Raw genomic sequence first — 14684 nt, 5'->3', positions numbered from 1 at the left:
GTGAAGCGTGATACTTCAAGCATAGCTCTTTCAATTCCTCTTCGGGTGACCCGAATAGCATTCTCATCCTGTTTTCATAGGGCCCAGGCCTCTGAGGCAGGGAGAATGCTGGAGTCGAAGAGAAGTGCCCGGAGCCGGAGGTTCTTCATCCTCTAAGCTATTTCTTCTATGCTCTTGAAGGTGGGTGTTCCATGCTGCTCTTTTTCTCCTGTGCAGCTCAGGTGCCAGGTTGTTCATCATGTTGAATACATGGAATACTAGGAATATATAACTATTGCATTTGCAGAAGTGTGTTCTGTTGAGAGCAAATGGAATGTCAGGAACTAGTCCATTTCTCATAAACATTGTCTTCATGAGATTCAGCTGCAGTCCAACCTTTTCACACTTCAATCGAAGTCAGACAGCATTTGTGCCACTTGGCTAATGCTTGGTGTTATTAGAACGATGTCATCAGCAAAGTGGTGGTAGTGTAGTTGCTGACTGTCTATCTTCACTCCCATTCCTTCCCATTCCAATCAGAACATGACCTTCTCAAGAGTGGCACTGAAGAGTTTCAGTGAAATGGTATCACCCTGCTGAATGCTTCTCTTTACGTCAATGATCATTTCCTTGTAGAATGGTGAGATTCTGGTGGTGAATCTGTAATACAGCTCACAGAGAATCCTGATGTATTGAGTTTGAATGCCTTGTTTGGCTAGGGCTTCGAAGACTGCTTCAGTCTCAACAAAATCGAAGGCCTTTAAATTGATGAACATTAATCAGAGTGGCATCTTGAACTTCCAAGAGAACTCAATGAGCATGGTCACTGTGTGGATATGGTTGATCTTGCTGAATCCTTTTTAGAACCTGGCCTGCTCGCATGGTTGTCCTTCATCTAGTGTTCTGCCAATCCTGTTCAGGATGATTTGAGTAAACAGCTTGTTGACGAAGGACAACAGGCAGATCGGGCAATAGTTGTCAATGTCATGAATGTCTCCCTTCTTGTATGGTAGAACAGTCCTGCTGGTTTTCCATTGCAGAGCCTTGCATTCAGACAGGTAGCATGTGAAGAGCCAAGCCAGTGTATTGATGAGTACTGACGGCAGGTTCTTCAGGTGTTTGGGTCTGACCTTGTCTGAACTGCTTGCTGTACGCTTCTTTGCCAACAAAATGGCATGTCAGATGCAATTTTGTTAGGAATGACATATCCATCCTGCAGAATTTGGTATGTGGGCAGGTGGACATGGCTATCAAAGAGATCCGAGTAGAAGTCATGGATAATCTTCTCCTTTGCCTTTCTGGAAGATGCGATAGATCCATCAGAAAGTCGGAGGGCAGTCCTCTTGGTCTTGTGGTTGGTGAAGGACAGGCGGGCGTTGCGAATACTTTTCCTGGCTTCTGCTGCATCTGCCAGTACTGCTGCTCTACTCTCTTTGAGGTCTTCCTTGATCGCTTCTGTGCACTGCTTTGCAAGCTCGGAAGTTAGCTTGTGGTTGCCTGAAACTTGCGCCAACCTACGTTGGCAAATGACCTCGAGAGTTTTCAAAGACGGGTGTCTTTTTGTGGCTATCTCTCTCTCAGCATTCCTCGCACAATCATGGAGGTGCTTAACCAGTCGATTGTATTCTTCGTCAATGTTGTCAACGACGGCATCTTCCCATGTTGCCACAACAGTGCCAAAGAGCTCCCACCTGATGGTCGTTCTGGGAGTTCTCTTCTTAAACTTTGAAGCCTTTTCTCCCCACTCCATGAAGTAGAATTTTGCACGAAGGAGACGGTGGTCCGATCCCGTTTGGAATTTGGGGACAAAAGCAACATCGGTTAGGCAAAACCGCAGATTGAATATGATGTGGTCTATTTCACTGTGGAACTGTCCACTGGGAAACTCCCATGTCCAATGTTGAGATTCGGCCTTCTGGGACTGTGAGTTACCATGGATGGTCTTGGTCAACATGATGAACTCAGACAGTCTCTCACTCTGTTCGTTCCATTCTATGCCATGGGTCCTGATGTGGAGTTCTTTGGGCGATCTTCTCCATCCTATCTTGGTATTAAAATCACCGACAATTATCTTGTAGAAGGTGTGGTCTTCTTTATAGAACTTCTCCAGCTCCATGTAGAATTTCTCAATTTCTTCTTCATTGTAGTTGGATGTTGGTGCATAGACGACAAAGATAGATAAAAAAGGTAAAGGTAAAGGCCCTCCCGTTGATCGTCGATTTGCTGGAGCGTGCCCAGTAACGTCTCCATGGAGACTTTGTTGTTACTGTGTTTGGCATATCGAATACTCTCGGTAGCTTGCCGGGCTCTCCGAGAGGGGTGGAGGAATCGAACTCGGGTCAGCCATGTTGGCCGCTTGTAAGGTGAACACCCTACCGCTGTGCTATCGCTCCAGCCACAAAGATAGAAATAGCCGGTAATGAGCCACATCTATTCAAGCCTAAGTGTCCGATTCAGGATGTTAGGCATTTGAATGAATCAATTCTCATGAATCAAGTTCATGTTGACGAGGACACCCGCACCACCACAGCCTCTATAGTCACAAGTTCTGAGGAACAGTTCTTCTCCAGTGTCAAAAGTGGCGTGATGTGGTTTGTGCCTTCTTGTCTCAGTCAGACTAATCTTGTCATACATGATCTTCTGCGCTTGCACCATCAGGTCCTCAATGGTTGCTTCCTATGCAAGCATATATACGTTGAAAGTACACATTCATTTTAGCCTTTCTTCATTTTGGCAGTCTAGTTCTATATTAATTCTATAATATTTTAATTCTGACTTGAGCGATAGCACAGAGGTAGGGCGTTTGCCTTGCACGCAGCCAAAATGGCTGACCCGAGTTCGATTCCTCCGCCCCTCTCGGAGAGCCCGGCAAGCTACCAAGAGTATCTCACCCGCACGGCAGAGCCTGGCAAGCTCCCCGAGACGTATTCGATATGCCAAACACAGTAACAACAACGTCTCCAATGGAGACGTTACTGGGCCCGCTCAAGCAAATCGATGATCAACGGGAGGGCCTTTACCTTACCTTACCTAGTTCCTTCTATTGGTATGTTAAAATTATGAAATTTAATATCATATTTGACAGAAAGAATCCTACTTCAGAGTAGGAGTTAAATTAACATTCATTGAATTCTTTTTCTTAGCATACTAAAAGTTATATTTGATGATGAATATAAATTAGCTTCACTATATTTTTCTTTTCCTATTCTCTAATCTTAGAAATTTGAGGATTGTAGTTTTTTCAATTCCCTTTAATAGCAGAAGCATTCCTACATTTTTTTATTTCTTTTTTTTTAGTTTTATTTATTTAGTTTTTCGTCTTATATTTATTTATTGAATCACTGTGTGAAAAGTTACTAAGGTTTCAGGTTTAGATCTCGGTCATACAATGATCAAACACCTTTCCCTGCACCAGTACTTACTTTTCACCACAAAGAACCCCAATATACCCCCCCGTCACCCCACCCAATGCCTGTGAGGTAAATGATATCTACTTAACTCTTCTCTACATTGATTACATTCACCATTTTAACAAAAGATACACCATTATTGTTTAGAATTTCCCACCCAACAATCAGAATTGCTGAAAAGACATTGTGAAATACATTGTTTTCTATAGCTGGTTATGAGAATTATATAATGTTGCGCAGATGCTATTGTGGCCACACAATTTTGGATTTCTGCAAAGAGCCAGATAATTACAAGATTGGTTTCCGTGCATCTGGTGTTATGACTGTGCTGGAGAGCCTATCATGTGAGGTAACTCAGATCCTTGGTAGGGTGTGAAGGACGAGCTGGAGCCGCCCCCGCTTCCCATGAGACTGCAGTTGCCCTGTCACCGCCAGCTCATACCTGGCTTTCCAATAAGCTCTGAGGCAGCGGCCACCTTGCTGCCGGGGGGGGAAAAAGGTGGAAGGGAGCAACACCCTTTCCCTCCCAAGGAGGCATGGTGCCGTATTTTAATGCATGGTCCATTCATTTTTCTGCTGCAAACTGCTGGACTCTGGATTAAGTCCTTTTGCCTTGGAGCCATGGCCATGTGGTATGGGTCCAAATGCATTTCTGCCAAAAGCCGCTGGGTTTCAAGATTCATTTCTGAGTCTCTGGGATCATGGCCATTAATCAGCTTGATCAGGAGTCAGAGAGGCTGTTTGTAGGTGGCGACTAGAGGTCTTGCTGGGATGGGGAGGAAAGGGCCAGTTCCACCCCCATCTGGTGAGGCCCCGTGTGTCTCGTCACTGCAGGCCCAAACTTGACTGTCCAGGGGCCTCTGGAGGATGACGGTCACTGGTCCGCCAAGGGGAACAGACCAAGGCACGAAACCCATTCCCACCTGGAGTGACCCAGCCCCAGTAACCTACTGCAGGAACAGGACGCATTTCTGCCAAAAGCTTTTAGGTTCTGAGATTAGTTTCTGAGCCTCTGGGATCATGGCTGTTAAGCAGTTCGATCAGGAACCAGAGAAGTCATGCCTCCACTTATATAGCTGAGCTGAAGGTGTTTTGTGGGTGTGTCTCCCACATACCTAACTTTTGGCTATTTACTTTCTTGGTAACCTTTGCCCCAAGTTTTTGGGGTTGGTCAAAGGCACAGCAGCAATTTTGGGGTATCTGAAGCCTGACGGTGCCATCAGGCTGCTGATGCACTCAGCATTCCTACATTTAGAAAGACATAGAGGGCTGGAAACTCTAGTAGTTCCTTTGGTTGAGAGTTAAAAGAAACTTTCATGTTTCCTCTTGATTATTGCAACATATCTTTAAAGAAAACAAACTACAATCTGTTCACTAATATTTTTAATTAAAACAATTCAAGTTCTATTTGCATTTATATTTTCTGTACTTAGACAAACATTAATTTCTGCAAATAAGTAATGTCAACATGGGAAAATACCAACACTTGTCATTACAAGTATCAAAAAAATGCATTTGTTCCATAATACTAAGATTGATACAAAATTGAGACAATGTGTTCATAAGTAATATTTTCAAAATGTTTTATTGATGCTTTAAAATTTTTAATAAATAATTTTAAAATAACGGAACAGACAGCATAGATAATTATGAAAATCATTTTGATAAAAATTTTGAAACTCTACTTTTAAATATTGTGTTTATTTTGAGAGAATGTTAATTTGCAAACTGTGTATGTTTGGGGGACACAATTTCGTAGAGGGCTCCCTCTTCAAACTGTGTATTACAAGACCACAGGTAAACCCCTCTTGCCTTCTGATTAATCCCTACTCTAGTAACCTCAGTGATGTGATAATGGTTGATTATGTCAATTAAAACATAATGAAAAGAGGTCCTACATTTTCTGTAAAGGCAAATACATTCTAGGAAAGTTAGGTTTGACAAAAAGTAACCCAAGATGGTTATATTGTTGGCCAATTTAATCATTTCTCACTGAGAGAGAGCAGTAATTTTATTTTCATCTTATTAACTATAATCCTTTAAAAGTCATTTAGGCTTAGTTTCAGATAAAGAACAATATATATTTAAGTGATCCTGAATAGCATGTTAGGATTACTTACTGTCTAAATGAATTAATTAATGCATAATAATATTTTTTCTTCTCACATTCTTTTGAATGTTTTGGTTCTATGTTTTTTCTCCTTTCTGTGTATTCTTTTATGTAAGGGAGAATTTTATATGTTTTGTATTTTTACCTAAGGCCCTATGCCTGCCAGAAAACATCATTGACTGTCTAAACTCATCAAAAGTTCCAGATAGCAGAGTTAGAACATGACTAGGTCTCAGTGTGGTCTATTAAAGAATTAGTTAGGCCAGGGAACTCTGGAATTTAGGGAAAAGGAAACCCAGGTCCTACTCCTGCTGCTTCTGTTTCTAAGGTCTTCGGCTAAATTCTTCATGTTATCTGTCCTTTCTTTGAGCTTACTCCCCTCCTTCCCTCCCTCCCTCCCTTCATTCCGTATTTGTTGAAGTGATAGTAGTTTTCCACAGTGTAAATGTTTATGTTTCACTGAATAATGAATGTTACTATATCACAAACAAAGTGCCACTATCTCTCCACACTCTCAGTCGGCTCCTTCCCCTTCTCTCCACTCCTCCCTCTCCACATCCCTAGTTTTCTCATCTCAGTCTGCTATTAGGGTCCAAGTCTGTTTTTATTAGTCATTATCTCTTTATTTTGTGTCTTATATATAGAATATTGGTGAAATCATAGATATTTCTTCTTATAGTTTATTTCATTTGAATGTGAAACTAATTCTATCCAAGTTGTAGCAAATGTTGAAATTTTGTCTTATAGCAAAATAGTAGGCCATTGTGTAGAAATGCCACAATTACTTTATATACTCATTTTTTGCTGGGTACTTAAGGTTGTTTCCAGATCTTGGCTGCTGTAAACATCATGGCAATATGTTGGTATACATATTTTTTTTAAGAAGTGATTTTATTTTCTTGAAATATAACAAGTTATAGAATTACTGGTTTGTATGGTAATTCTATTTTCATTTATTTTTATAAGTTTCCAGATTGTTTTTCATACAGGCTGATCACTTGATCACTTGACTTCCCGTTAATCATCGTTTTGCTTGAGCATGTGTCAGTAACATCTCCGTTCATCCTTATCCCTTGCTGACTCCTTCAGGATCAGGGGAATGAGTCCCATTGTAATTACTGGTTTTGGCATAACAAATACACAATGATAGCTTGCCAGGCTCTGCCATGCGGGCAGAATACTCTCGGTAGCTAGGCAGGCTCTCCAAGAGGAATAGAGGCTCTTGGGGTGGCCTCTAATCGCCCTTGTAGGTGTTCCCATGGTTAAAACCATATTTGAACCCTATCAAATATGGTGCGGCAATCCTCGAAGATGGGTATTAAGTGTCTTATGATGTGCCCGGAAAGCATCCTGGAGTGTGGTAGCAGCTCGGTAGTGAAGGTAGTGGAGGTAGTGGAGGTCTGCCTGCCTGTGAGTTATTTATCTGGTAAGGTAAAGTGGGTCTTCTGTGCGTAATTCTGTGCCACCTCCACTACCTCCACTACCCAGCCGCCATCATGCTCCAGGATGCTTTCCGGATGCTCGGCTGAGACTCACGCCTGAGTGAATCCCCGACAGAACCAGATAAGCGGAACTCTGAGACCTTGGACTCCAGGCTCAACAGACCCAGGGACAAAGATCCTCTGCTTGCTCCCACCAACCAGAGGTGACAAGGGATTAAAACCAGGAGCCCCACCCTACCCTGCCCTGTCTGCTTCCACCAGTGCCTGCGACCCAGGGATTGGATTTTGCACAGAAGACCCAAACAGGTTGACCTAATTTATAACCACGTCAACTGAGATTTTATTTCTCTACATCCTTGCCAGGAGTCATTGTTTCCGGCCCTTTTTATGATATAGACCATTCTCATTAGTGTCCTTACTTTTAGGTGACACACTGAGCTGTGTTCAGACTCACTCCTGGTTTCATCCTTAGGAATTACTACTGGTGTGACTCATGTGGGGACCATATATAGTGCTGGGAATTGAACCCGAGTTGACCACATGACAAGTAAATTCCTTAGCCATAGTACTATCTCTACAGCCCTATCATTGTCATTTTGATTTACATTTCTTTGATAATCAGTGATGATGAACACCTTTTTTATTTGCCTGTGGTCTCTTTTGGAATGGGAGTAATATTGCACATAATTCTACTACACACTTGGCAGAAAAGCTAATAAAGAAGAGATACAGGTTATTGATTCTTAATTATGTTCTAAGCCTAACTGAAGAGTAGCAATTTACAGTGGTAGAGAACCTAAATATGCATATATTTGAATAAGTAAACAACATTTTCTTTGGTCTTGTTTGTCATGTATGTTCTGTAAGTTGTCATCTGGTGATTGCTGTATATTTGAAAAGTGGGATGGCTTTTCATTGAAATTAAAAATTGCTCACTGAAAATCAAACTGTTTAAAAATATGTTCTTACCTTAAATCTGGTCTATTCAGTTTAGGCAGTGAGATAAAAATGTTATTTGCATATGTTGATGTATGCTACAGCAATTTTTACTCTCACCTAAAATTTGTAGCATTGCTATTGAACATTATGAAAAAATTTTAATTATAAGCAAATATACTCTCAAATGTTAATTAAATGTAGAACATTCTTACATTTTTTAAATTAAAACTTTTTAGCCACACTAAGCAGTAATCAGGGTTTATTAATGCTTCGGAGCTCGGAGATCACTTCTGTTGGTTCTCAGGGAACTATATACTATGGATAAAACCTGCGTCATCTATGTGCAATGCAAGAATCCTAGTCTCAGCACTATTTTTCTGAACCAGAATATATCTTTTAAGTACTAGTTACAAAAACTTTTTTCATAGTTTTGTCAAAATTAATAATCATTAAAAACTTTCCAAGAATTTAAAGCATAATTATGAAAGGGAAAACTTCTTACACTTGTAGCATTAAAATGATCAGAGAATAAAGCATAGTATTGACTAATTGGTAATTATTGTCCAGTATAAGGGGAAATAATAGCTTTAATATCTTTGACAGTTGTGCTGAAAAACCCATTTATATTCCCTTTGGTATTGCAGAAAAAGTAAACTTTCATCTATAACTTCAATAACTTGAAAACTTTATTATGAAGAGGACATTAAAGATATTAATAGTTTACAAGTTGAAATTAGTGGAAATCCTACCTCAGTGACAATTACAATTACAGTAGTCTCAGTGTTAATTGCTGCTCTTTTTCCCCCAGTAGGCTGGGCTTAGAAATTTGCCTCACACATTCAGAAGTGCTTTACTTTTGCATTTCATCCCTAGCCCGGCATTTGAAGTCTTCAGTCATTGGGTTATATTACATACTTGTTGGTTGTGATTAATATAATTAAGTGAACAGATGATCATGAAATAAGATTGTTTATTAATTGGTCTTTGTCTGTAGGAATACGTTCAAAGCATATTTTAAATATTTCCTCTGTGAAGACAGACATCCAAATATTTGAGTTAGTAGATTTTGTGTATTGACTTATCTACTGGAGAAAATCACATGTTCAAAGAAAAGGAACAGTTCTTTGTTGGCACTTCAGAGAAAGAACATAAAAGATTCACTTAGGTTATAAACTTTGTCTGTCTATGAATTAATTAGATAACTGAATGAACAGCACTTGAGATAGAATCTTAAAATACAAAAGACTAACAAAAGCAAAACAAAACACAAACATATTTGAGTCTAGCTTTTGTTTCTGCAAGTTGATCACCACAATCTTGGCATAGTTGGCTTGATCTAAAATCACTCCTAGAGTCTATACATCTGAAAGAACACAAACTCTGGGTTGCATGTTGTTGAAAGTTCTTTATTAAAAATTATGAATTTATAATTGTAATTTGTCAATCAGTGGATTGCCAAATTTGGGCAAGTTCCTCCAATCTTGATAGCCTTAAATTAGGTAGTTAAGTAATGTGTGTGTGTGTGTGTGTGTGTGTGAGAGAGAGAGAGAGAGAGAGAGAGATAGAGTGTGTGTATATGTGTGTTTGGGAGATGTTCGTGCAGTCCTCAGGTGCTTCTCCTACAGTGGTAAGGATCAAGCCCAGAATTCCTGCATGCAAAGCATGCACTTTAGCCTTTAGGATATATCCTTAATGTGTGATTCAAATTTCTAACTATCAGAGTGGTTGGCCAATTCTTGAACTGCACAGCTACTTTGTGAGGCCTTCAATGAGTAATAAATCATTTGCTTCTCATGTTTACTGAATGTGCTATCTCTAAAGCTGAAGTGCTGTTTATTTATTCCTATATTGAATATTATTTAGCAAATGCTGTTCTAAGCACCAAGGAATGCAACAAAGCCCTTGCAATCATGGAACTTATGTTCTAGTATGATAATATGAAAATTAAGTCCATCAAATCTTCTGGGTAAAAATTCTTTTATCTGAACAATTATAAAATAAATGCTTATAAATTCAAATTTTCCTGTGTAACTCAGCACAGTTGGAACTTAGAGTTTTCTCACTGGTTATCAAGCAAAAGAGAAAAAGATGCTAAGAGAATCAACTTGGTGCTTGCATTAAATACTGTGCAGTTGTTGGAAAGAGATTAGAGAAGAGATTAGAGAAATGACAGTACAGAGGTTATTTGGTTATTTTTGTAGTTCACTAACTACTGTGTATTAAAGGAATAAATAGAACACAGGGCTGGAGCGATAGCACAGCAGTAGGGCATTTGCCTTACAAGTGGCCAACATGGCCGGCCCTAGTTCGATTCCTCCGCCCCTCTTGGAGAGCCCGGCAAGCTACTGAGAGTATCTCACCTGCACAGCAGAGCCTGGCAAGCTACCTGTGATGTATTTGATATGCCAAACACAGTAACAACAAGTCTCACGATGGAGACGTTACTGGGCCCGCTCGAGCAAAATCGATGACCAACGGGAGGACTGTGACTTTAAAAGAGACACTTTAAGCTATACATAAGCAAATCACCAAAACACAGAGTGAAGAGAAACCTAGTAAATTATTATCAAATTTTAGATGTTTTTAATCAGTTCTACAGTTATTTAGCCATGCTATTGGCACTGTTGCATAAATAACATTAAAAAACAATTTAGTCATGGGAAGATTGCAATATATAGACATAACTTCATCCATATTTGTGATATCACTATATCACTGCCACCCCGTTGTTCATCAATTTACTTGAGCGGTGGCAAGTAATGTTTCCATTCCTTCCGGCCCTGAGAGTTTAGCATCCTCTCCTTACTCGTTTTTCCCAACGCTGCCGTATTGTAGGCTCTTTCAGGGTCAGGGGAATGAGACCCGTTATTGTTACTGTTTTTGGCATATTGAATACACCATGGGTATTCAAGCTCTTCCATGATATAAAGAAAATTAATCTCATAGTTGTTTGACTTACAAAACAAATCAATAAATCATGTGATTGTAGCTTATAGCCTAAAAGTTATCTGTGTTTATCCACCAGACCCTAAAAACATGACAAAAAGCATGATTCAGAAGTTCTGGTCTGTCTGAGAATTTTCCTGTTTGTTTTACATACTACATAGTACCAGAGTAATTTCTATCAAGTTATTCAGACTTAACTGTGTTTTCTCTTTTATAAAAGTGGCAACTCTTTCCTTCTCCACAGATCCATTGTGAGGATAAAATGGACCTGCAAAACAGTGTTGACTGTAAACTAGGAATGCTTACTAGTCTAGGCTGATAGTAGGCACTCATTTTGCCTGTGTGTCTCTAAAGTCCATACAGAGTCTCACTCTTCTAAACACTCTCTGACCAATATTGACATTTCACTTGCTTCTTTGTGGATTTCTACTAAACAACTTTGTGTAGTTTTTATTACAACTAAGCAAAGTTAAAATGATGAGGTCTCGGGATTGGGGTTAGGACAGAGCTGGGTTCAATACCCAGAATCATAGAATTAAATTCAAAAATAAAGTGCGTCCAAAGAAGTTTGTCTCCTTTTTCCCCTCAAACCATATTCCAATTGATTTCTTTTTTGCTATAAGATGGACTTTTTTGCTTTTCCTATAAGATGCACTTAAGTTTAGGACATGGAACCTTTCGTTTAAGAATCTTATAACAATATCATAAAGAAATGAGAAACTTTTTAAAAAAGTCAGACATGGAAAGACATTGTTATTCAGTATTAAAATTTTCTTTTCTGTGCAGGTGAAAAAATCTTAAGCATTCAAAAATAAATTCTGTATAGTAATTTAAGATTGTCTCATGCCTCTACCTGACAAGGGCTGGAAGCAGATTTTCCTTAGTTTGCCTACTTGTTTACAAACCTATTACTTGGTAGGATTTACATATTTTTGGATTGTAATTCGTATAGTTTTTATTTATTTATTTTTTTTACAGATTCCATAATATTTATTTATTTATTTATTTTTTATTTATTTATTTTTTTTTATAATTTATTTATTTATTGAATCACTGTGGGAAAAGTTACAGAGCTTTCGGGTTTAGGTCTCAGTCATGTAGATACCAAACACATTTCCCTTTACCAATACTCATTTTTAACCCCGAACCCCAATAGACCCCCACCTCCCACCCCTCCCAATACTTTGTGAGGCAGATGAGTTCTAGTTAATACTCTATCTACTTTGACTAGATAGATTATTTCGATAGAAGATGCACAATTATTGTTTAGAGTTTACGACCCCCCCCCCCCCCCAATCAGACATGCTGAAACAGCGTTGTGAAATGATTTGCTTTCTACAACTTGGTTTAAGAATAAAATGATGTCGCGCGGCTGCGGTAGCGGCCGCGCGGTTTTGAATTTCTGCTATTTTACTTATTGACCCTGGAAGAATTTCTATTAAAAGTTAGCTAGTTAAGAGATTGGTTGCTGTGCCCTGGAGTCGTGGCCGTGCCGGAGAGCCACTCGTGGGGGGCAGCTGGCGACCTCGGTGGGGCGTGGGGGACGGCCCACAAAGCCCCCCTTCCCATGAGGTCCCCGCCGCTCCCCCGAGCCCGGCTCAAACCCGCTTTCCACAAGGCTCCCGTGCGGCCGCCATCTTTCTTTCCAGAGAGGAGCAGGCGGGCTGGTCAACGCCCTTCCCCCTCCGGGCAGGCTTGGTGGCGCGGATCAACACAAGTCCATTTGCTTTTCTGCTCCAAGCGGCTGGTTCTCTGTGCTAAGTCCTTGTGCCTCCGGAGCCGTGGCCGTGCCGGAGAGCCGCTCGTGGGGGGCAGCTGGCGACCCCGGTGGGGCGTGGGGGACGGCCCACAAAGCCCCCCTTCCTATGAGGTCCCCGCCGCTCCCCCGAGCCCGGCTCAAACCCGCTTTCCACAAGGCTCCCGTGTGGCCGCCATCTTTCTTTCCAGACTCGTATAGTTTTTAGACTCTCCTGTGCCTTTTAAAAATTATTATTATTACTGGCTCTTTCTGATGCAGGTAGTTCAGATTATTCTTCACATGCCATTTATCTCTGTGCTTATATAGGCTTATCTAGCAGACAGACACAGATTAAACAGAAGTTAAAAATTAATGAAATCAGATATAATTTTAGATAGTGCTTGTATTTAAGTTCTATTTCACCCACACAATCTAAAAATAGTTTACTTAAAATTCTAGATACATGAATGATTATCCAATTTTCAATTTTAGTCCTGAAGCATACAATAGTCATACTAGAAAATAAAAGAGAAAAAAAATATTGGTCAACGCATCTCCCTTCTCTGTTCAATTAATTTTTATACTTGCATAAGTCAGTATATTCCATAGGAAACACAGATTTTAAAAAGTTAGTTTCTTTGGAGTAGGGTCGAAGTCCTACACTTCATTATATTCAGCGTGTTTTGGGGATACATATAATAGTTGCTCAGTTAATTCCTTTTTTAAGCAATGAAAATGAATTAAAAAATTCCTGCTACTCTCAACAACATGATAGACCTGGAGTGTCTTATGCTTAGTGAAGTAAGTTAGATCAAGAAAGGAGATGCTATGATTTTACATACAGGTAGCCAAAAAAAATAAACAAAGGAAAGAGCACATAGGAACAAATTTATAGACCATAAAAACAAAATAGTGGTTATCAAAAAGCAAGGGAAAGGGAAAGAGGTAAATTGGATCAGTGATGTCAACTGTAAATTGCAGGATGGAAGCTAAACTTCTGGTGACAAAAATAAGGTCTATGTAGTATGTACAGATGTTGATATAAAAGTCATATACCTGAAGCCACATAATGCCATAAACCTATACTACTCCAGTTTCAGAAAAGAAATCAAGAGACCAGAGAAATAGACCTGCAGATAAGGCACTTGATTTTCATATGGCTGGTCTGGTTTTAATCTGGCACTGCATGCTGTCCCCCTGATCACTGCCAGGAGTGACCCCATCCCCACCCCTGAGCCAGCCCCAAAACAAAACAAAACAAAACATGCAAATAAGAAATTAGAATCATATACAAATTTCAAGTAAATCTTAAAATCCAGAGCTCTATGAACCATGTGAAGAAGTTCAAAATAGAATTTAGGATGAGTCAAAGTTTAGACTGTTTAAACAGTGCTGTGTTTCAAGGAGAAATTGGATCTTAAAGATCTTGACCTGACTGGCAGAGACTAAAAAGAGTAAAGACAATCTTTGACTCAACAATTTAACTGAATCCACATCTATTGACAGGAACAGAATCCAACGTTTCTATTCAGAGTTAGAAGATGTTTCTTTTAGACAAGGTTGGAACATCTTGAGAGAAGGGAGCAATGAAAGCACAAATTACTATTCCTTTCTTTCAGTAAGCTTGCATGAATAGCAGGCCGAGCAAGGAGTAATGTGAAGCAAGAGAAACTGTTGTCAAATTATACATGTCCCAGTGTAGCATGAAGCACAGCCTCTTTTCCCCTGATTTCTCTGGGTATTTCTTTCTTGAGCATCTACTGTAATGGTGGATTCTGAGTGAGGGTCAGCAGAGGGAAGCAGTTCTGCAGGGAAACAGCATCAGATCAGGCTTGAGAGAAGTGAGTTGAGGGCAGGAGTACAAATACTGAAGGTAAAACTTGACTTTAGAACAAGGACAGACTCAAATAGGATAAGATATGTAAAAACTGTTTTTAGAAAGATATCTTAAGTTGTTTTGATTTTGGACCACATCTGGCTATGCTTGGTTCTTATTCCTGGCTCTGCAACTCAAGGACCATCCCTGGCGGTCTCCTGGGATCAATTGGGGTGCTGGGGTTAACACCTGGGTCAGATGCATGCATGTCAAGTGCCTTGTCTTCTGTACTATCAGGCTTCAA

Source organism: Sorex fumeus, unplaced genomic scaffold (genome assembly GCF_029834395.1).
Source record: "Sorex fumeus unplaced genomic scaffold, SorFum_2.1 ptg000131l, whole genome shotgun sequence".
NCBI classification, from domain to species: domain Eukaryota; kingdom Metazoa; phylum Chordata; class Mammalia; order Eulipotyphla; family Soricidae; genus Sorex; species Sorex fumeus.
This window is presented reverse-complemented; position numbering follows the sequence as displayed.